Consider the following 23,716-nt stretch of genomic DNA (forward strand, 5'->3'; position numbering starts at 1 on the left):
AGCCACGGTGAAGGGTTTTCCCATAGATAATGAGTCTGTGGGTTCTGGATCCAACATGCATTCTTAACCTTTCCCCAGGCCCCAGGGAAGGAAAAAGGCATCCATATACTTACTTGACATAAAACATCTCAGCGGCCAGGGAGGCCTCATTCTCTGCACACTCCAAACCTTGAGGGAACCCAGTGTCCCCAAACCAATCTAGAGAGAGGCAGCATAGTCGACCAATTCAAGTTAGCAACAATGGCTAACTGACAAGGTTTTTCTTTAACCATTCCCTAGCATCTCTGCAAGACAAGAGGCAGGAACTAAACAATAGGGCTTGGTGTGTGACCAAAGCAGGCCTGGGGAGAAGGGGTAATAATCATCCAGTCTTCCCAGCTTTGCAATGCTTTCGAGATCCTTCACTTCTGTCCTCTGGTTTTTATGAATTACAGGATAAAAAAAAGCAGAAGTTTCCATCCTGGCTGGAACCCTCCTTTTTAAGCTGAAAGACTTTGGGTCACGTATGTCCACTTTACAGGTGAGAAAAGTGAGGCCCGAGAATCAAAGGATCTCAAAAAGACGCCAGACACAGCACCATGTCCAGCAAGATCCCGACTCACAGTCCAGAGCGTCTGTATGTGCTGTCCTCAGCTCTTCTTTGACTTATTCTTGGCTTGATTAGAAAACCAGTTACTACTGCTCACACTCCCCAGCCTCATCCTCCTCCTGGTGAGAAGAAAACAGCCCCCTCAGAGCAAGCTGATATTTGGACAATCCAGAGCCTCCGACTGCTCCGGAAGACAGGGCCTTCCCCTTCCAGGACTTAGCAATGCTGCCAAAACACGAGGAGAGAGCTTCCAACAAAAGTTTGTTTTCATGGAGATTTTATTTCCTCCACTGAGGCTCTCCCACCACAGATTTCTCTTTGTTGGAGCCTGCATTCAGAAGTCACCAGATACACAGCCCCTGACCCTTGGAGCCCTCAGGGACCTCATGCTTTTATCTCTCCTCCCAGGCCCAGAGATTGCCTGCTCCCCCTCTTCGCCCTCCCCCCAAAGGCCTTTTGAGCCATTTTATAGAGAGATGCGACTCTGAGCAGACAGAGGCTTCTGTGGGATGGAACCCTCCCCATGTGCAGTGGCGATGGATAGATATTGGGGTAAAGGTGGTCTGTGGGCATCTCTGGGTATTGCCAAGGGGTGAAGATGCCTCATCACATCCCCGGCTTCCCTCAGGTGGAGACTGCCCTACCTAGGTGGCAAGGGGCTCACAGGCAGGGTGGGGATCTCCTAGGCTGTCCCCAGGGCTTGGCTTGACTTGCAGAGTAGGGCCAGTCCAGGCAAAACTCGAAGGGGATCAAATTGATCTTAGACAGACAAGGCTTTCCTTCTCACCCTTTTCAGCATCATCTGGCCTCCTGGGCACACAACTCTGGCTGTCATTCTCAGCCAGGAAGAAAGGGACTAATGGCATCAATCCTCGCCTCACCCCTCCCCCAGTGTGTGTGCATTAAGAGAGGAAAAGCAAGAGAGACTCAGAGGAGTAAGCGCTGAGCTCTGAGAGATCAATTGTGAGTGGTAGAATTACAGGTTCAAGAAGCAGGTGGGATTCAGAGGTGGCAGTGAGCCCAGGACACTAATGGAGCTCAGCCGTCCTCAAAGCCGCCCTTCGGGTCCCAATAAGAGATGTCTCTGGCATGGAGATGGGGCAAGAGAGAGCTGGGTGTGAGTCTCAGAGCTGCAACTTGTTGGCTTCGTGATCTTGGTCAAGTTACTGAATCTCTTTGGGTCTCATTGCCATCATTCGCTCAAATGGGGATAACAGTCTCTCAAGGTTAGGGAGGTTCCTTGGCCCCCTCCTGCTCCGAGGACTGAGGTCCTGTTGGCCTGACTTTTCTAAGTCTCCACACAAATGGTTCAGGTCCTTTCCTCTGTAGACACCATCTCACCCTTGTCCCCAATCACATGTAACCGAACGGGAGATTTAAGGTATTTAAACTTTTTTTTTTCAAAGATTTATTTAATTTATTTATTTATACAGAGCTGGGGTACAGGCAGAGATGCGGAGGGTGAGAGGATTCATCAGGTACAGAGCGGGGAGCAGAACAGGCAGATCGACGAAGTACACTGCTGAGGGGAGCAGCGGGCGGGTCAGGAGAGGTCTGCCACGCCATATGGTCACCTCCGGGGCAGGCGGGGATCGAACTCATGCGGAAGTGGCTTTAGCTTTTGCCCCATCTTTAGTCCCTGCACCCCAGTCTAGCCAGAGCCCCCTTCTGGTCTGGTCCCAGAATCGGTGTTTTTTTTGTTTTCCTGTTTCTGCTCCCTTGTCCCAAGGCTGCCTTGTGTTAGAGCTGCCTTCTGCTTGTGTGTTTGTTTCCTGCAAATCCAACATCTAAAGGTTGATTTGGAATCCGCCCCCCCCCTCTAAAAAGTTATCATTCTTTGTGGCTCCCCTTTGTGTCTAAGCCTTGATTTTCTACTGAGCTGTCATCTTCTTACCCTTTGCTATATGGCGTGATTTGGTTATAGCTGCATCAGCCCCTGCCTAGACTTGTTTTGTCTTATCTCTTACCTGCTCGGTGACTTTAGACGATCACTTCATATCTCTGACTCTCCTTTATTAACTGGAAACAAAACCACTTAAAGAAAAATGAAGTGCTTGTTTTGAGAAATGCTTTGTGAATTGTGTTTATTGTCTCCTCACAACAAAAGTTAAAATAGACCCTTAAAAGTTTAAACACCTTGGCCCTCCCTGGTGGCGCAGCGGGTTAAAGCACTGCACTAAGAAGCTTAAGCCACTTCCGCATGAGTTCGATCCCCGCCTGCCCCCGAGATGACCACATGGTGTGGCAGACCTCTCCTGACCCGCCCACTACTCCCCTCAGCAGTGTACTTCCTCCATCTGCCTGTTCTGCTCCCCACTCTGTCTCTGGTGAATCCTCTCACCCTCCGCATCTCTGGCCTGTACCCCAGTTCTTTAAAAAAAAAAAGGCGGAATCTTCTGAAGTCTACTTGCCAGGTTAACTTGAGCCAGGTCAAAATGACTTCCAAGGCTAGGCCCTTTGTCCATTGGCCTACCGAGTATATGCCCAAGATCTCCATCAGACAGTAATAGGTGAGGACGAGAGAGGAACCCGGGAAGACACTGGTCCTGCCCTAACTGTGAACCTCTTCCAGCCTGGGGGGCCTGGCTCCATGGAGCGTTTCCTCACCATCAGCCCAGGATAAACAAAATGGGACCGTGACACTCTTCTCTCCTCTCTCCCCAGTCTCATCAGCAGGGTCCCCTGACAACCCTGAGCTCTGACAACCCTTGAAAAACACCCCACTATCTTCTTGGCCTATGTTGACCTGCCAGAACCAGGCCAGGTGGGGTCACACCTAAACTAGAAGTATAATTGCCAACATCCAGAGATTCTAGGATCTCAAGTTCCTAATTATCAACTCCAGAAAGAAGGTGGCTCTGCCGAGCCAGTACACAGACTGGCTATCTGCTCCTGGACTGGGGTGCTGCTTAGCCGGCCGCGCATGGGGACTCTTCCAAAGGGAAGCTGAAGAACCCCTCCTGGGCCCAGGGAAGCTGCTAGTCTACATTGTAAAGGAATTTCTGACAGTCTCCTTTTGCTCTCAAATATACTTAATCAACATGAGAGGACTGGGAGGGCTGGGGCTCTTACAGGTAGAACTAACGGAGAAGAATAATGTTCATAAATCATTTAGAATGCAATCCAAACAGGGGTGCAGTTTTTTTCTTAAAGAAAAAGGCAATGTCGAATAGAGCCAGGTAGGAAACCGAACACGCAGTGACTTGTCGCCATACATAGAGTGTCCTCAAGTGAGGCAAGCGGCCTGTTTATGTCATTTTTATCTGTAATCTGACCCTCAATACTGATTTTTCAATTTAGGTCCCTCCCCCACCCGGAAGAGCTCAAACAGGCAAAGGGGTTAATGCGATGAAAAGACAGCTGATAAGAACAGCTGCACCCCCACCTTCCCCTACAGCCCAAGTGGGGGACTGACTGTCTCTGCTGGGCAGCTGGCTCCATCCTGGGGCAGCTGCCTGAGCTGGGAGCTCTAGGAGGAGGGAAGGACAGGCCCACAGACCCAGGCTGCATTCCTACAGCTCAAATGTCTCAACCTCCTCAAGGCGCCTCCCCAGGGCCTCCCCACCTCTGCACTTATCCACACACACACTACTTTGCATTGTATTAGATAGATGTTTATTATATGTTGATCCTACCAGGATGTAAGTTTCATAAGGAGAAAAGAATGTTGATGGCCGAATCTCCAGCACCTAAAATAGTGCCTGGCATATAGTTGGTACTCAATAACTAACTGCTGAGTGGGTGGATGGATGGATGTACGAATGGAAAATAGGTAAAATCGTTTCCTTCCCTGTCATCCACAAATTAACCCTTGTTCTGTTCCAAAGTAGGAAGATGGCAATCAAGAGCTGGAGGTCTTGTTGCTGATTTCAGATTTTGACTGTCATTTTGAACTAGAATACATTATTCCTACCTCACCTTCTCCATCTGCAGAATGACTATTGCTTGATGGAAGGAAGGAGGTGAGGAATTAGGGAAAACTAAAATTTCTTGACTGTCCCCTACAAGTGCCCCAGGGCCAAGGAAGCTCATTTAATCCTCACAACCTATGAGACTGATACTATTAAAACCTGTCTTATAGATAAGGAAAGTGAGGTTCAGAAATATCAAGGAAATCACCCCCACTTGCATATCTAGGAAATGACAGCAGGTATTTGACCCGGGGCTGCTGATCCCAGAGGTGTTTCTACATAGCACAGTGTAACCACACTGCAGAACTGATTCTGTCACTGCTCAGTGCATCCTCCCAGGGGAAACCCAAGCTGTGCTCCTTGGAATCTGCATTTTCTAGCAGTAGAAGTAGGACAGTTAGATGACAAACTTGTCCCTAAGACTTTCTGGGTTTCCACAGTGAAGTGTCCCAGGAAGTCCTCAGGCAAATCAGAACAGGTGTCACTGGTGCCTTATGGAGACAGTCACAACCAGATTCTGAAACGTCTAAGCCAGAAAAAAAGTTTCTGCCAAAGAAGGCAGTGACGGGGGTCACGCTGCCTCGGCCACATTGCTGTACACCCCTCTCCATGCCTGCATCTGACTCAGACTCACGGGCTGGACCCCACAGCGCGGAGGGAATGACAGGAACCTCCCGGGGTCATAGGCACCGCTGCCCTGAATGCAGACTTTGGCTTCAGAACAAGAACAGCGTGGGCTTCCTCCCTGAAGAACCGTAACCACAGGACGAGATGACCTCCTGAAAGCAAGGAGCACAGATTCTTGGAATTCCAGCCATCAAGGCTGGACAGGAAGAGCAGAATTCAAGACTGCCAATGAGTGACCAAGAAACACCAGCACACCCATGGATGGACCCTCCCGGATTCCTGGATCAAAGACTTGGATTCAGAGGGAAAGGTCACCTTGTGGGGTCTCTGCTCTACCAGAAGCCATCTCTATTCTCCGGCTAGGCGCTGGCACAAAATTTGCTGCTTATCTTCATTTTCCTGCCAACAGAGGGAAGACCTGCCAGGGGCCCACCCCGTCTCCTGCACCATCTTTTTCACCTGCAGCCATGCCAGCCCTCACTCTGTACCACCTCACTCTGAGTAAGGAGATCTATTCCTCCCCTGGGGACAGAACTGGAATAAGAGCAGTGAGTGCTCAGACAATCACTGAGACCAAGCAGACCTGAGTGGTGGGGGTGAAGAAAGACACAGGGCAGGGTGTGGGGTTGCATAGGATATCTTACACTTCCTTCTTCAAGATTTCTGTTTTCAGGGACTTAAGAGAGGAGCCCTTTGGCCCATTTGTTCACATGCTCATTTGCAACAACAAAGGCTCTGATGTGTATCTTTTAGCCCAGAGCTCTGGGGCCACCATCCCCTGTGCCCCCTCCAGGCCAGCCCCATCGTGCTGAGCATGCAGGCGTGTTGCTCCAGAAATGCCTTCAACTCTTCACTGGGGCATCCAGAGCTCTCTGGTGCTGTGCTCTGAGTTTTCCTAACGCCCCTTCTTTCTCTCTTGTTCAACTTGCTGTATCTCTTCCTCCCGCCTCCTCTTCCCCAAGGCTGACCCTCCAGGCCGCGGGACCCATGAGTGGTGACCCAGTGCTATTCATGTGCCTTCAGTCTCTCCCCCAGCTAGACTGCTCCCCTGACCTACAAATGTGTAACATGTCCCCACATCCACAGATACGACTGTGCAGTGGCCCCAAAGCAGGGCACCAGCGGAGTGACCTTCAGTGAGAGGTAGTCAGCCCCTGCCTGACTCCCTTAAACATGAGGATTAGGTGAGATAATGGACCCAATCGTTGGTGTAAACAATAGTAATTTTTTTTTAATTCTTAAGTTTTTTTCTTCATCCTCTAGCATTTAAACCCTTCCATCTCTCCTTTCATCATCAAACTTGAAAAAGAACAATTTGTGCTGACAGTTCACAATTTCCATTTTTTCCTGAGCCCCTGAACCCTGGCTGCTCACCCCGCCACTGCAGAGACTCCACTCTCAAGGGGCTGCCTGTCCCCATCCACCCCTGCAATGTCCTCTCTGCGTCACAGCTCTCCTCAACTGGGCGGTGCTCAGCCCCTCTCCTTCCCTCAAAGCTCTTCTTGTTACTATTTCTGTTAATGGTAGCACTTCTCATCCAACCATCCAGCCTGTCCGCATCTTTGTGGCTTTCTCCTGCATCACCACCCAAACTGCCTCCTCCAACTTTCACTTCATTCTCCCCACTCACCTGGATTCAACACCTTCCCACATCGGCACATTTCAAACCCTAACTGGTCAACTGGAATATTCACTTGCTCCTTCCCCACCCCCAACATGCTTATTAATTCATTCATTACCATAGTGAAGAGTTACAATTACAGTGATCTCCTCATTCACTCCTCTCTGCTCTGACCTATATGTCAGCAAAATCTTTCTATAAGGCAAGTTCTGTTTGATATTCCTTATGTCAAAAGTCTGCTATGGGTTTATAGAATCAAGTGCCAATTCCTCGATCTGGCAGGCAAAGCCTTCATGATTTGACTCCAATCTAACTTTTCAGCTGTTGCTTGTGATCCACTTTGTGCTGACTCTACATTGTATGTAAATGAGAGTGTATTTCTTATATCCTGACTATGGTCCATACTAACCTACCCCAGGACCTTTGCACTCTCGTCAATTAGAATGTTTTTCTTCCACTAGTGCCTATTAAAAACTTACTTTTCCTTCAGACCCAGCTCAAAAGCTACCTCATCCATGAAATATTCCTTGGCAACCCCAGGGAGAAGTAATGTTTCCATATCCAACTCACAGTATGTCATCTATGATATTTATCATCTTTTCATTACAGCTGTGAATATCCAGTCCTAGCTCCTCTATTAAACTTGCTCATTACTGAATTACATTTAGCATACTTGTAACTCCATAGTAATTGTGCAATAAATATGCCATGAATAAAACATTGAATGACTATGTCTCTCCAGTCATTTCCAACATGCATGGCATGTGTTAAGATTTGCTCACTGATTATTGACAACCAGCCGATCTCCTCCCCCAAGAGAGCTTTGGCAAAGCCAGGCCGAAAGCCAGTCATATTCGCACACATGTGCCCCCACTACTTACTCAGCACCTATTCATTCCCACTCTCTCTTATCTCTTCCATCTTGACCTGACAGTGAAACCCTGCACTGACGACTTTCTTACCAACAAAATCACCAAAACTCTTCTTTTTTCCTTGCTGGATCTGTGTTGTGTCATCTGACTCTGGTCTCATTCTCCACCGCACAGCTTCGTACTTCCTTGGTTCAGCAATGCCATCCTTTCTAGGCTCTCCTCCTCGTCCCCCTCCCCTTGATAGCACTGTGGATTTCCTCTCGCCATGCCTTACAAGCTGTGCTCCTGATCCTGTTTGTCTTCCTCTGCTCACTTTCCCTGGTGATCTCATTCACTTGCGTGCTTTGGGCCACCATCCACAAGCTAGTGAATCCCACATATCAATCTCCAGTCTTGTCCTCTCGTATATATGTTCAATTTCCTGATAGACATCTACAAATAAATGTACCATAGATATTGAACTTAATAAGTTTTTAAAAATGGGGCTGGGGAAGGTGGGAATAGAGGGAGAAAAGAATGAGAGAGGCCCCCCCCCCAAGAAGAGTTATTCCTCCCCCTGGGCTTCCCAACATGGTACCTAGTTGAAAACTTGAATGCCTCCTTGGAAAGTACCCTTTGGAAGAACCCCCCAAAGTTCTTTGATCTGGCCTCTCCCCTTGATCCACAGCACCACTGCCTAGTCTAGCCCTCATCGTTGCTTGCCCAGAATACTGCCGATTTCCAACTGGTCTTATCCACGGTAATCCAGCCATGTCCATACCCCCAACATGATCTTTCTAAACTACAAATCTTTCCAAAGCACTTGCCAGCCTAAAATCCTATAATACTAACAATAGCTGCAATTTATTGAGCACTTTCTTTGTTCCAGCTCTTAGCACTTTGTGCTGATTAACTCACTCAGTTCTCACAACAGCTCAATGGGATAAGTACTATTTTTACAGATTTGGAAATCGAGGCACCAAGAAAGATTAAGTCATTCTCCCAAGGTCTCACAGGTAGCAAGTGGAAGAATAGGGCATCTGGCTCCAGAGCCTGCTGACTAGCCCCTGCTTTGCTGAGGAGCCTCCACTGGTTATATGGAAACTCTTAGATGCCAGGCAAGGCTTTCCACAATCTGACCATGCCACTCCAGCTGCTGCTGTCCTGGAACACGCATTATGCTCCAGAAATCCTGAACTGCTCCTTTTGTACACATGCGCACACACACAGGTTGCTTCACATGTGCGTGCCTTTGTACAGGATGATCTTTGCTTGCCACTCACTGCCCCACATTTAGCCATATTACTACCCAAATCAGCTCAGATGTCGTAAGAAATGACTCCCTCCAACCGCCCCATTAGCCTGGACTGTCTCTCCACAGAGCTCCCAGTCACCTGCCCTGAAGTTTCCTTCCATGTTCCCCTCCTGATTGCAGGCACTCTATCTCAACAGAAGAGTGGTGTCTCTGCACCTATGTGGTATAGTACCTGGAACACGGGGGTGCCCCATAAATATCTTCCAAACTAAACTGAACCTCATCTTCCTCAGTTCAGGCCACACCATCCAAAGTCCCTAGCCCCATCATTTCAGATTATGCCAGAACACAGCTATCTCTTTCTATCTCTTTCTTCCCAGAAATCCCTTAGCACACAGAATCTGTGCCACTCAGTAATTAATTAATCCTGTTCCTTCCTGTGACCTCTCCTGCATTGTAATCTTCATTATTATTTAACTCTGCTTTGTTACTTTTCTTTTCACCAGCCGCCTCCCCAATTAGAGGAAAAACTCTTTGAAGATGGAAGTTAGTGACTAGGTTTTACCTGCATTTTTGTTTTCCTATAAATGCCTTGAACAGTCTTAAGTGGTCAATAAATACCTGGTGATTTAATTTAATGTCATCTTGGGAAGCTGAGATTGGGCTGAGGTGCCTGCATTGGGAAGGGACAACATGAAATAGGGGCTACTTCTGGGGTCAAAATATTTGGGGCTCAAAGGATCTTAACAGAGTCTCTGTTCATCCTTCCCTTTGCACCCCTCACTGCCCCCCCCGTCCCTGTCCCAGCAAAAGACTCACCTACTGGCTTTGAAATAAATTTGTATTTTATGTAATAAAAAATTGAATTAAATTTCTGGATTCAGATCAGAAGCCACAAAGTCTATATAAAGCCCAAAATATGAAAATATTTTCACCACCAGTCAAAAAGCCACCAGCCTGGCCTGCCGGACATGGAAGCCCAACTGTCCTGATTGTCCTCAGTGGTCTACAGGGCAGCTGGTGCTCCTATGGGACAGGTGGTAGAATGAGAGCACCCCAGGCCCTGGGGTTCATGTGAATCTTTCACAAGAGCTCACTCCCCACCCCAGTCCTCTCTGGAAGTGACCTCATGCCCAACAATAGGTTTTTATAAAAAATTAAATACTCAGCCCTATTACGAACCAAACAAAAATAAAAGGCCAAGAACCCAGGCAGCGAAGAGTATCCACGAAAACATTCACTGAGTATCCTCCAACTCACACCTTTCAAGGAGCAACACCTACGGACCACATCATGGGGCTGACAGAGCACAGACCCTGCGCAGGTGCTCTACTGAGCTCTGGGAATAGGCAGCACACAGGACAAGCCCCATCCGCTAGCAGTTAACAACTGCTGATGTAAGGCATGCGCAGGACATCAAGCAAGGTCAGACGTGGTCCCCATGCTCCAAGAGCTTGAGCCCAGTCTTTGAGATGGGTTCTTTATGTGCAAAGCGTGTGGTTCTCTCCTGGATACCATCACCCTACAGTAGCATCCACCATTGCACCAGGTAGCCCATGTGAGCACAGGCAGAGGCCCCGGAGAAGAGGTTGGTGATCTAACAGGGTGAAGGCCCAAGAAAAGATAGGTGAGTGCCTTAAAGGCACATAAACTTGGAAGGTAGGTCTGGAATTAGGGTGGTCAACCATCCCAGGAGATTTCATTGATAAAATCGGGAAATTTGGGGATCCCTGAAGGTGCAGGGGTTACAGTCTCAGCACTATCAAGATATCACCAGCCACTGTGGCATGAGTTTGATACCCAACCAGGTTGCTGATCCACATGGTGCAGCAGACCTCTCCTGTCTCCCCCACTGCACCCCTCAGCAGTGTATTTCACTAGATCCACCTGTTATGTCCCCCACCCTGTCTCTGGTGAATCCTCTCCTCCTTCCTGATCCCTGCATCTCTGGCCTACACCCCAGCTCTTGTATGCATAACTAGATAAAAATTTTTCAAATCTTAAAAAAATAAGGAAGTCCCCAGGCAAACTGGGATGTGTCCGTCACCCTCTGTTGAAATGAAGTAGTAGTTGGAGCCACAGGCCAGCACCTTTGCACAACAGCACTGATTAATCCACTAGCCCCTTGGGGCTCACAGTGGGACCCACAGACCAGCTGCGTCAACAGCAACTAAGGTCCTATAAACACATAGAGTCAGCCCTGCCCAAACCAACTGATTTAGAATCTGTGTTTTAACAAGATACCCAAGTGACTCATGTACATGAACACTGAGAAACATGGTTTAGTGGTCCTTTAGTAATCCAACTTCCTGGGGACCAAAGCCAGAACCCCACTAAGTCTGCCTACCATCAAGACATTTTCCAAACTTCCTCTTCTTAGAAGAGCAAGTGTTTACTCCTCCCCCTGCTCTTGACCACTGGGATTCTTTTCCGTTTCTTAGTCTCTATGAGTCAAATAACTGAAAATGAGATTTACTCCACGGGCTCCTTCCCTCTCTCCCTGCCAATCCCCATCCATGATCACTAGTAAAAGGCAGTCCCAGAAGCCCCCAAAAAGGAGCAGCCTGGAGTTTATCTTCCCGAACTGACAACCTAGTCCTCTTCCCAGAAGGACCCAAAATGGGTAGTTCTTCGCTTCCTCAAAAGGGGACATTGAGGCTCTGGCATGGAGCAAGGAAAAAAATGGCTGACACAAGTTTACCCCCAAGATGGCACAGACATGGAGTCTTGAACTGCAGTTGTGGCTTCAGGGGTGTACACACACTTGTCAGCCTCACAGTAAGTTGCAGACTGAGTCACACATGACTCCAGGCAACTTACTTGGTCAGATAAACAGCACCCCACCCACGCCTCAATCTAGCTTGACTGTGCCCTCAAAATCCCAAAGAGAAAGTGTCTGGAAAGCCTCATTCAGTGTTTGTGAGGAGGAGGATTTCCTCAGTGAGGGAGAAATGAAGCCCTGCCATCTTGTCCCTGTAGAACATTTGACAAGCTCTGTCTTTCTGGCCTCTGAGGCGCTAAGGAAGCCAGGAGGTGTGTGGACAGAGGCAGGGCTGTGCCACAAGCCAGGGCTGCCACCGGAAGGGGTCCTGATGGGGCATGTGAACAACTCAGAGGCCAGACTCGGGGCCCAAGCTCTAGCTTTGAGGCAGATCTGGGAATTTTCTGGGTGCTGTGTGCAGAAAGCCTAGGGTCATGGTTACGGGATACCAGAGTGTGCCGGCTAAGACCTGAGATGAAGAGCACATGAGGAAAAACTTACCACAGTGAAATTCCATTACAAGGGCCATATATTTAGGGACTGCAAACATTTTACCTCATAATGAAAGGTTTTTAGAACTCTAAAAACACCTGGCAGCTGCTGGTGGGGGTGGGGGGCAGGAGAGGTGGAGAGAACAGTGAATTTGTCCATCTCGAGAAAGAAAGGAAAGTGAATTTGTGTAAATGGTATCATCATAAGCAGCCCCAGAAAACCACCAATTCCAGAAAGATGGAAGTGGGCTGAGGGTATCTGTCCAAGAGGACCTGCTCCCCTCCACACACCCCCCCGCTGCAGAGCCCCCGTGGTGCTGTTTCATTTTCCTTTCCTCCTGTACTGCAGAAGGCTCAAGCTGAAGAGGAGGCTTGGAAGGTACCAGGAGAGGCCAATGTCGGTGGCTTGGGGAGTGTGTGTCCAGACCCTCCCTGTAGAGTTGGGGGGACTCCAGGGGTGAGGGGAAGGTAAGCAGGGAGCATCAAATTCCCCCACGGTACGGGACACCTGGTGAGTTCCCAGCCTCCCTGACATGTGCTGGTGTGGACACCGCATCCATGGAGGGTGTAGGAATTTGCAGGGTTTGTAGGGAAGGTGAGGAGGGGAGAACCCAGCCCAGAGCCTAGAGACCACTCCTCACTGCTCTCATTCTCATCAACATTTAACATTTCCCCTGGACCCAGAGCCATCAGGCCTAATGCCCCCTGAGGGAGTGGGGGCGGGGACTAGTGGTGTCACAGCTGCAGCCTGCAGGCCCCCCACCCCCACCCCTAGCATGTCTGGGGTGACATGGGGGGCTCTCTCGGGGATGCCATTCAGGGCCTGTCTTTTGGGGGAAAAAAACCAAAGAAAAACATGTATTTATAACATGAACTTCCCTCCTCTCCTTTCCCTCAGCTAACTGATTAATTAAATGAATACAAAGGCCGTCTTGTTGGGAGCCCCAGCCGCTGGGACCCGTGTTTTCTTTAAGCCGGCCTACCAAACAGGAAACAAAAGGCTTAATTCTGTCTGGTTTCATGAAGGGGGCTGTATGTCACAGCCAGGGGCTGGGGCTCCGCCAGACCCCTCGGAGCAGCCACAGGCAGCTTGCGACCCCCAGCCTCCCAGCCCAGCCCTCCAGCCCACAAACACACACTCTTCCCCATTCCACAGCTGAAGCCAAGCTATCCGGGCTCTTGGGGGAAATGCTTACAGGCAGGGGAGAAACTAAAACGGAGCCAGAGCCTGCCCAAGTGAATGCTCTAGAAAAAGCACCTTCAAGAGAGTGGGGTGGAGGAGATTGCTCCCCCAGGCAGGGGCATTAATGGCCAGAGAGAGGGAAGGGAACTAAATTGGCTTCTCCTGATATGTTGGATGAAGAATGATCACCTGCAGCTGTCCTTTTTCCTATTTCAGATACTCTTTAGCTTTGGGGCCCAGCAGGTGCCTCCTTACAGGTGGCGTCGGGGGCGCAGAGCAGAGATGGACCCACAAATCTCAAGGCTCTCTGACCGAGTCCTTGTACTCCCCGCCTCTCTCCGAGGCTTTTTCTCTCTCCAGTGGCCATGCCTTGTGGACAGGCTCCTGATTTTCTGGGAGTGCCTAGGTCTTTGGGGTTGGAGGGATTCTCTGCACTTTTTCCTTTCTCTTTCCATTTTTTTCCCACTAAGAAAGAAAGCAGTGTCTGGAAGGACGCTAGCTGCACTGGTTGTAGCACCAGAGGGATACAGTGGTCTGTTCCAGAGTTCATCAGGCCAAAGGAAGTGCCCCCAGCAGACCTCCCCCATCTGTCAAACCTCATAGGAGGTGACAAAGGAAAAGCCCACTCACCCTTGTGGGTAGCAAGGACATAACCCAACAGCCTTCTCAGTTAGCCACCAACCTAAACTTTCAGTTCAGAAAATGCTCGTGGAAACGAAAGCTTTGTGGTGCCAGAGAGAAGGTGGACCAGGAATGATGTCACAGAGGAGGTGACCCCGGGTTGAAGCTAGACTAGTGGTCTGAATTAAGTGAGCCCAGTCAAGCCCCTATTCAGAGACTCAACTTACTCTATAAAGTTTTCCAGGCCTTCGGTGCATGGAGTTCTGTGCCACAGGGGCCATTAACAAACAAAAGAAACAGACCCCTGCGCACAGGGACACGCATCCCTTTGGAAGAGAGAGCAAGACAGCAAGTGTCGGCCTGGCCATTCCTTCACCCATTTGCTCCAAGTTACTCATCAAGGGCATAGTGAGCATCTACCCGGATGTTGTCCTGATCTCCTGGGGCAAGTCTAATGGAAAAGGCAGGTATCAAACTCCAAATCACACAAAGATGTGACTGCATCCAGATGACCATGGTGGAGGAGCCACACCAGGTATGAAAGATCACAGTGGCTTTGGGGTAGAGAGGAGGTTGAGGGCAAGAGGGGGCAGCAGGAGACCAGCTGGGGGTATTGCAGCAAGCATGGCAGTGGCACCACATGGGGCACAGAGAGCCATGGTCAGGGCCACAACTTGCCTGCTGTGACAGGTGTAATTGACACAACATGCAGTTGGGCTATGTGGAAAGGAGGAAGGTTAAAGTTAAGGTGAAGCCTTGGTTTCTGGCTCAAGCAACTTGGTGGCTCCTGATGCCATTCAGAGAGCAGGCAGACAAGGGCAGGGGCACACAGGTGAGGAGGGAGGGAATCAAGTTGGTCTAGTCCTTTCTGCCTCCAAGCCTTGGAAGAGACTCTGTGTTCATCCTTTGCCAGTTCCCTCTGGTGACTAATGACTGTAGAGAGAAATGCCTAGACAGGGGGACCCTCTGGGAGGAGCTTGCCTTGTTACTATCTGGAAGACCATGAGGTCTACAGCTAGGACTGGCTCTTACACATCCAATGGAATACAAGGTGTGCGCTCACTTACAGCCCTGAGCAGTCCTTGGTGTCACTGCTTTATAGATAGAAGAATGATCCTCAGAGCGTTGCAACCGATGCCCAAGCTTCAGAGCCATGGATTCTGCAACAGACACTATCCCTTAGGTGGTCTGGTTCCCCCCAGGGTTTCTTCCATGAGTGGCTTCTTTATCTGAACCATAAAAGTAACTGGGAGAGGCCCAGGAGATCTTAAAACAGTCAAGTAGCTCCAAATCACTGATCTGGGACAGTGAGATAAACCATGTTGTATTTACCTGTCTGATGTGGTTTTTCTTGTACTGAATGAGTGTTGGGGGACTGGTAGGAGCACCTAGATCTGAGGGAAGGGAAGGGGAGCTCAATTCCTCCCAAGCTTCTGCCCACCAAAGAGCCCCACTTTGGGGTCTAGGTGAAACATCAGCTGCTTCCCTGGAGGCCCTTTGTGGGTCCTACCAGACTAAGATTTATGTGCTAATGTGCTGGGGTTGGGGGGACTTCGAATCTGCAATCCAGAGTTATGGTGGGTTCTCTGCAGGGTGTAGGTACGCAGGGCAAGGTGGAGCAGGAGCTGAGACAGTCCACCCTGAAATCACCATGATGGCTTCCCAGGGGACCTGCCAGCTCTGTGCACAGGGAGCCTGCATTAGCCTCTGCACTGTCCGTCCCCAACTTTACAGCAACCTAGGACCTCTCGGCTGGGTTTCTTTGGGGCAGGCAAGAGCTCTGAGGCAGAGTACTTATTACTAACAAGTCCCCTCTGTTTCAGGGACGGGTGGTCTCCCAGGGAAGGTCATGGGCACCTCTCTCTGGCAGGTGTGGGCAGAAGAAGAAGTTTCCTTGAAACCCCAGTCAAATGGCAGCTCAGAAGGACGGATCCTCACACAGGGATCTAGGTGACTTCCAGGACCCATGCAAGCAATCACCCACCCCACCCCCCCGAAGCCCGGGCAGAAATTAAATGAGCTGAGGTCATAGCAGCTGTAATCAGTGAAAAACTGTACCTCCCTCCCATCTCAGACATAATGAACTACACAAGGACAAAGTTGTCTCCAAGTGTCACAACTCAATGACATCCACGCCCAGCTGCCCCAGCGAGGTATGGTCTCCATCCTCCTCTGAGAATCAGGACGCTGGCTGCCACTGACCCCCACAGTGGCACCATTCAGAGTACACTCTGCAGGGATGGCCTGTGACTAGCAACACTTGAAATGTGGCTGGTGAGTCAGGGAACTGCTTTTAATGCGATCTCATGTCGATTAGTTAAAATGTAAGTAGCTATCGTGTTACCATATTCTCATCTAATAGGGTAAAAGCCAAAGATGTCCCGGAAGGGCTTTGCTCTGAGTACAGAAGCACAAAACGCTGCTCAGGAGGGTGGTCACCTTCTCGTCCTCACCAGGGATCGGGCGCCTTCCTTCCCCATAGCCGTGAGAGGCAAGTGGCAGCACTATACCAAGACCTAGAATCATGGAAAATTAGCCAACAGATCAGATTGGACTCCTTTATTCTGTGATGAGGGGTTTCGTGCTCAGGAGGGTGAGGCAATTTTCTTAACGACATATTGAGAAGCTATAGTAGAGCCATCAGAACCGGGGTTTGACTTTACGGCTCTGAGGAACTTTCCTCCTTCCTTGTATCACCTCTGAATACCAGCACACTCCCTAACATCTTCGCCTCCACTTTCCTCCCTCTGAGAGTCCGGTTAGAAAAGCAACGATTGGTTCTGTCTGTGAGGAAAACACAATACTCAGTGAGAGTGCTGGGGAGATCCCACTTGTCTGGGGGCAGAGGGCAGTCTTGACAGAAGAGGGTGCCCTGAGCTCAGGCCTCGCTGCTGGCCCTCTCCCAAGTCACTCTTCAGAGGGCAACAGGATGACTAGCTCAGAGTCTGCCCCGGTTCCAGAGCACATTCAATGCTCAGCAGAGTGAGGACATGAGAGAAAAAATGAGCTTCAGGTCAAGGTTAGGGTCTACACCGGGAATGACACTGGGGGCAAGGGGCACTATTGGGGGGTGAGCTGCCGCCATCCCAGGAAGCCCAATTTCTGAGATGCAACCCCACTGGCACATTTTCTGGGCTAATGCTTTGGAATGGAAAAGGGGTTTGGAGACAGGTCCACACTGCCAGTACCCAGGGGGAGAACGACGCCACTGAGAATGCCCATTCTGGTCTACGGCCAGACCACCCTGAACATGCCTGATCTTGTCTGATCTGGGAAACTAGGCAGGGCCAGGCCCGGTTAGTACCTGGATGGGAGAATGCCCATTCTGCTTCCCAAATAGAGTCAATGTCCACCCCACTGATCTCAGCCTGGATGGAGGCCCTGCACCAGCGTTCTTGAACTGGAGCCCCTGGGTCCTAGGGATTCTAGTCCTAACTGTGTGTGTATTTTCTCTGTATTTCTCTGCCATTCCATCATCTCAAAGAGTCCATGATCCAAATACTTTTAGAGCCCTGAGACCCAAATTCAGTTCTGGAGGTTGGAGAAATTACCCCGCATGACTCACAGGATTCCTCCAATAGATGTTTTTGGGGCACCTCAAAGTCAATATTTTAAAAATGAGACTCTGGACCCATAAGAACTTGGCTCTCATTTGCACGAATATTTGTCAATCCACTGGCAGCAGCCAGCGATGGCACCCTAAGGCAGAATTGTTCTCTCTGGTCATTCAACAGGTTCTATGGGTTCTTCAGAGCAACTCTTAACTCATTCTCCACCCTATTGGATCTCACCCCCACCCTCCTGACTATTCACATATTTTGTCCTTCCGCCCAGCTCAAAACAGTTCATCTTCTTAGAAAAAACTCACTTTCAGGATACTACTTATCTGCTTTCAATACTAGGATGGCGGGTAGGGGAAAGCATGACAGCCACAGAGGTGACATTGGGAGCCCAAAGACTCCTAGTGGGACAGACCCAGGTTCAAATTCTGGTTCTATCTCTTAGTGTCACTGAGCAAGTTATTCAAACTCTGAACACCAGTTGCTACATCTATAAAATGGTATATGGTATGGGGTAATAAATGGTAATGGTATAGGTATAATAAATACCTCCCCTGAAGGAGCATTATTTCTGTGTGGTGGCAAAGGGTTCAGACTCCAAGAGACAGGCTCACTGGGTACTAATCCCATCTTCCCAAATTACTAGCAGTGTAACCTTGGATAAATTCCTTAACCTATCTGAGACTCACTGTTTAGCATCTATACTCTAAAAGAAAATAATAATAGTAGTACTTACCTCCTATGACTATTGTGAGAACTGAGTCCATATAAAGAGCTCAGAACAGAGTCTGACATATTGGGAGTGCTGAATTCATTTCCGTTATTTCTGGTCGGCTTTGTGGGTAAGAATTTAGCTATCTGGAGCGTACAAAGCACCTCACACCTCCTGGTATGTAGTAGTTGCTCAATAGGCTACAGCCTCTTTCCCTTCACTAAAAATGTGTTGAATTTGCACGCTTTAAACTTGTGGAGTCTGCATTAGTGGGAAGATATCCTAGTGGGAGCATTCCAGCAAAGGCAGTTAAAGAGGAGAAATGAAGCCCTAGAGAACACTGAAGGAAGAGTGGGGTCCACTAATTGAGGTACTCACCAAAACTCCAAAGAGGGGCTGAATGTTCCCCTTCATGATCCCAACCTAGGAGGCAAGCAGACCGGGCTCCCCTGTTGTGTAGTAAGGAACTGGCAGCTACAAATGTCCTTGCCCCTGGTTCCCAACCACCTAAAGAACATTGGGGTTCTCTAGAGGCTGCTAGAAAAGCCCACCTGTGTCGTCTTCTTAGAAAAGCAAGATCAGAGAGGATTACTTCTCCCAAGGAAGGCTGAGGGTGGGAACAGGACTAAGAGTGGGAATAGGGTGCCAAAATGCTCTTATCAAGGGATCAGAGGCCCCTTGTGGGAAGGGAGGAGCCAGGGGTACAGGCACCCGCTCCTGCCCTGAATATATGATCTGACTTTGGAAATCCCTGAAACATCACATTGTTCTTGGCCATTGCCCTTCCTACGGGGCCCTGCCAGCAGTTCAGAGCTTGGAATAGCTACCAACCAGTTCTCTGATATTGCCTTAGCTTATGAAGGGCCTTCGCAGTCATTAGCATACTTGATACTCACAAGTATCCCTGGAGAGAAATCTAAAGCTACCCCCACCCCGCACTAAGGAAACTGAGGTTTAGAACGGTTACAGGCCTGCCCAGGGTAACAATCTGGAATGTGCTTCGTTTCGGCCTTAAACCCTAGTCCCCTGGTCTGAACTTGCTACTCTTTGCAGTCCACTGGGCTGCCTCTCCTTAGGCCCCTCACCTTACAGGAAAGGAACCTGGGCTAGGTTCTCAGGGTGAATTCCTCCAGCTCCTGTTCCCAGACCAGTGTCCAGCTCTACGCGCCAGTTTCCGCCCAGAGTTGGAGGGGGTGGGCAGTGGGGAGGTCTGGGTTAGCACAGGCACAGGACAAAGCAGCCAAGCCTGATAATGAGGAAGAGCTGGCTGTACATTATGCACACATTTGTAAGTTATGAGCATTACAGAGAGAGAAAGAGGCACATAAATTAAAGTGGCCAACTTGTATGCACACATGCACACTGGCACGGGCAGAAGGCTGGCTTTAAATGGTAAAAATTAGCAGCTTGAAACAGTAAAAAACCTCAACTTTGCCTCAGAAAGATGCAGGGCAACTTCACAGAGTTTTATGTGGCCCATAAATTAGAGCTGAGAAAGGGCCTCTGCAGCATTCCTTGGGACAGACGGGGCTTTCCGCCGTGCAGATACGCTGTGTGGCAGCATTACAAATGTCCCAAGCAGTTTATATACAACAGCACAGCGTGAGTTTGCTGGGGGATATTGGAGCTGGTAATTGCTATTCTAAAACTGGCCTTGTAAGCTTGAAGAAATGTTTTTTGGGGGGCGGGGGGGAAGAGCCAATTTAAGAGCTTTATAAAGCCATAAATGCCTTCTGAGCAAACCAAATATAATCCATCTACGGAGACAGGTCGTCCCTCAAACCCACTGGCAGACCCCTGCAATGCTCCCCAACACAGGGACGTTTCCCCGAAAGGCTGCACTACAGCAAGTGGGTCACCTGTATGGAAAAGGAGGACTGTCCTAGAGGACCTGAGTACCTCCACAGCTCCTCTGGGGCAGGGCTGCTGTCAGATTCCCTGGGACCTGACAGCTCACAGCCACTTTCCCAGCCAGCCAGGACTGATGCCTTCTCCCAAACCAACAATACCAACTGGCTGAGGCTGTGTCTGACTCCTCAGGGGCTCTTCCCTTCTTGAGGTCCTAGGAAAGAGAGAAGAGACTTGGGAGCTAAGGCCAAGAGTTCTCTACCTTGGCCTCAGTTCTACTTAGAAAGTGGAACTGTTGTCAGAATGAAGTAAGAAAAGGTATGCAAAGCACCTGCCATATAGCACTCAATAAAGACCAGCTATTATTATTTTATAGTTGTTGTTACTTGCAGGAGGAACAAGTGTGCCTGAGGCAGAGGACACGTTTGCAAAGTCTCTGCCTTCTCCAGACCCAGCTCCTGCCAGGCTTCCGGCGGTGTCAGGGGAAAGGACATCATTTAAGAATTCCCGACAGACGCACCAAGAATGGACACGGGCCCAGCTTTCCCTGGAAAACAATCCTGGCACCTACTTCCTGGCTTCATTTGCCCTTATCTCCCCAGGCTGCCTTCATGCACATTCTTTAGCCACAGCCCCTGCCCTCACCTTGTACATTATGCCAGGCCCCCCGAGTCCTTGGAGAGCCCTGGTTATCAGCTCAGACCCTCTCACACAGGTTAGATATACGAATTTGCCCAAGTTTATGATGAGCAAAGCCAAGGTGTGGAGAGACCGCCTGGAATAGAAACAACCAGATTCCTGCTTTTCCCAACCTCCGCCCTCTCATCCCCTACCAGCCTCTCATGTCTCTTTCGCCATGCGCTCCACCACGATAATCCCACTCTCTTTTCAGATGTCAATATTTCATAATGGAAAACAAAAGCCATATAATGCACAATTACCCACTTTCCATTGTGTTTTAACGGCTCTATTGACAGCACGAAGCACCACACAGGAGCAGTAGAAAGGCATTCAAGATCAAGCTTCCAGTGAAATGTGTTTTTAGTTATATGTATTTTCATAGTTTTTGCAACACCTTATTAAAGTTGAAAGCTATATATAGCGGCATTACCGGTGGCACTTTTCAATATCACTGAGCAGTTTCGATTCAGCCCAAAGCACATGTGACCCAGTTGCCTTCAAGCAGACATTTCTCCACGTGCTTTTCTAGCCCTCCTGCACACACTTCCCGACACACACACACAACACAGCTTTCCGGCAATGAGATCTTGAGCCGAGCCACATATCTAAGGCATGGGAAAGTGGCATGGCAGTGACAGGCGTCTTACAGCCTAATTCATGAGATCAAAGGACTTCCTCTATCATTCCTCCCCCACAAATTTCTTCTGTAAGGACTCTCTTGGCCTAATTGCAAAATTAGGTTCAACAAGTTTCCATCTCCATAACCTTACTGAAGCAGTCCTGACTTGCTGGCTCTCTTTCTCACAGCTCTCTACTTCTTCTTGAACATGGCTGCACAAAATCAACACACAGGAAGCAAGCTGCTGATGGGGAAAAGCATGCTGGACTTCTAAGGACAATAGGGGCCATTGGAACTGGCTCTACGATTTGCATTAGATGGGTCTCCGGGAGCAAGACTCTTGATTTCTCTGGTCTTCATTTTTTTGTTGTTTTTCCACAAAATGAGACCTTAAACTACAGAAGTCTAAGGGTCTTTCCAGTCTTGGGATTCCTAAATGAATGACGGTTAAGGTTTTCAGGGAAGGATTTCTTTTCTACCTACTGGCCACTTGGTGCCATAAGAAATAAAATATAAGATACAGCTCCTATCCTCAAGGAACCTGCTATTTCATTGAGGAATGAGGCATTCACGAATGAAAAGAGAAATTACAGCAAATACTTTCAGCCCTAGTTCGAGATAGCAATATATGAAAAGTCATGAGGCAGTACATGATTAGATGCCAAATGAATTGTGCAGGCGATAATTGCTCTAGGCCGAGGGGTTCAGAGTAGGAGAGTGAGCTGAGGGATGTGTTGGTCACAGAATGCTGTGCTTGAGAGACAGGAATTGCCTCCCAGCTGGAAGGACAGATGTGAGCAGTTGGCATCTGTAGGGAGGACCAGAGTATGAGCCCAGGTAGTGGTCCACAGAAGACAGGGTCAGGGGACAGTGCAGCAACCTGTTAGAGTAGACATGTGATCCATGTAAAAAAAAAAAAGAGAGAGAGAGAGAAAACTAAAAACAAAAGCAGAGGTTGGGTGGCCAAGGATTTTTAATGTTAGACTAAGAAGTATGAACCAGGTCCTGGAAGCAACGAGGGACGAATGGCTTGAATAGCAGAGTACTGAATTATGAGAGAACTCATCAGGCAGTGCTTTGCAGAAGGGACTGGACATGAGAGGCGTGGGAAGAAAGGAAATTGCAGAGGAGGTGATGCAGCAGGGCAGGCAGAGGTGAGTGTCTGAACCAGGGGGGTATGGCAGCGACATGCCAGGCAGGGAGAAGGGGAGGACAATATTGGTGTCCGAAAGGTGATAGACTGGCTGACCACTTAAGTTATTACCCAAATCTGGACGCTTTCAAGAGTGAAAAGGGAGTCATTACAATCACATTGGGGCACAGACTTAAAACAGGACTATCCTGGGCAAACTGGGGTGTTTGATTCTGCCCCGGCCCAGAAAATGAAAAGGGGGAGAGGGGCAGGAGAAGGTGAGTGTCAAGGTATCTCGCTCATAAGACCGGACACATACAGGAGTTGACAGAGACAGGTGAGAAGATGGTGGAAGGTAGCACAGAGCAAGGGGGAAAGAAAGGTGAGGGTTTTTAGCCATTGAGCCATTGAGCTGGGAGCAAGAGTCTGAATTCTTTGCAGACAGCAGACTTTGGCAACACTGAATGGAGACAATAAAGACCTGAATTTAATCTGGCTTGCTGGGAAGGGAAGCAGAACTACCCTCTCCCCTTGGTCTTATTTGTTTATGTGTTTGTTTTCAGAATTTCAATAGACATCCCTCACGGAGGATTTGTCCCCGTGGCCATCTGCAGCCCAGGAAAGTCTCATCAAGAACTGAGGATTCTCCTTTGTCTTCCTTTGAAATCCAACCCTATTGTATTTGTATTTAAACTTGGTACACAATTTGTATAATAATCTGTACCTTGTGGTATTGGTACTAGTAGAGGATTCAGACCTTCTCAGACTTTTCATTGTTGTTTTTTTTTTTTTTAAATAAGTGCTAGCAGTTTGGTTCAAATCCCATTATAGTTACATAAGGAAATAAAATGTTGTACGTATTAAATTTCTTATTTCTAGGATCTGTAAAGTATATGACAAATAACTGATTATTTTAATTTTTGTAAAAAGAAATAAAGAATGGAGAGTGCTAGTGTGCAGCGTAAACATTAATGGTGTGCAGGAATGGCTGACGCCGGCAATGGACTCAGCAAATCCTGCTCCACATGGAGAGAGAGAGCCAGGAACTGAATTCATCTGTGTCCCTCTTTCAGACAAAAGTGAGAACACACAGCCCAGAGAAAGAGGAAATGCAACCTACAAAGTCAAGAGAACAAACTTGCAGACTTTCCCCGCCCTGGGCTATTTGAACTTTGGTGTTCTGGAGTCTCGAGTCTGTCTCTCCAAAGCAACTTGGGCCATGTCTCTCTCCAAGCTGAGGATCAACACACAGGA

The 23,716-nt window shown here is 48.8% G+C and overlaps 1 protein-coding gene across 3 annotated transcripts in view; it reads right to left on the reverse strand.

Annotated features, from left to right (window-relative positions):
- PKNOX2 (PBX/knotted 1 homeobox 2) overlaps positions 1 to 23,716 on the reverse strand; it is a 253,357-nt gene that overhangs the window by 206,211 nt on the left and 23,430 nt on the right. The window contains exon 1 of one of the 3 annotated variants that reach the window (XM_012729581.1): positions 7,711 to 8,042. The exons of the other annotated variants lie outside the window; for them this stretch is intronic. The gene's annotated coding sequence lies outside the window, so the exon portion shown is untranslated. Of the gene's footprint in view, positions 1 to 7,710; positions 8,043 to 23,716 lie in introns of those variants that run through there. 3 annotated transcript variants of the gene reach the window in all.

Source organism: Condylura cristata, unplaced genomic scaffold, assembly GCF_000260355.1.
Source record: "Condylura cristata isolate star-nosed mole 26May11 unplaced genomic scaffold, ConCri1.0 scaffold00025, whole genome shotgun sequence".
In the NCBI taxonomy this organism is placed as follows: Eukaryota; Metazoa; Chordata; class Mammalia; order Eulipotyphla; family Talpidae; genus Condylura; species Condylura cristata.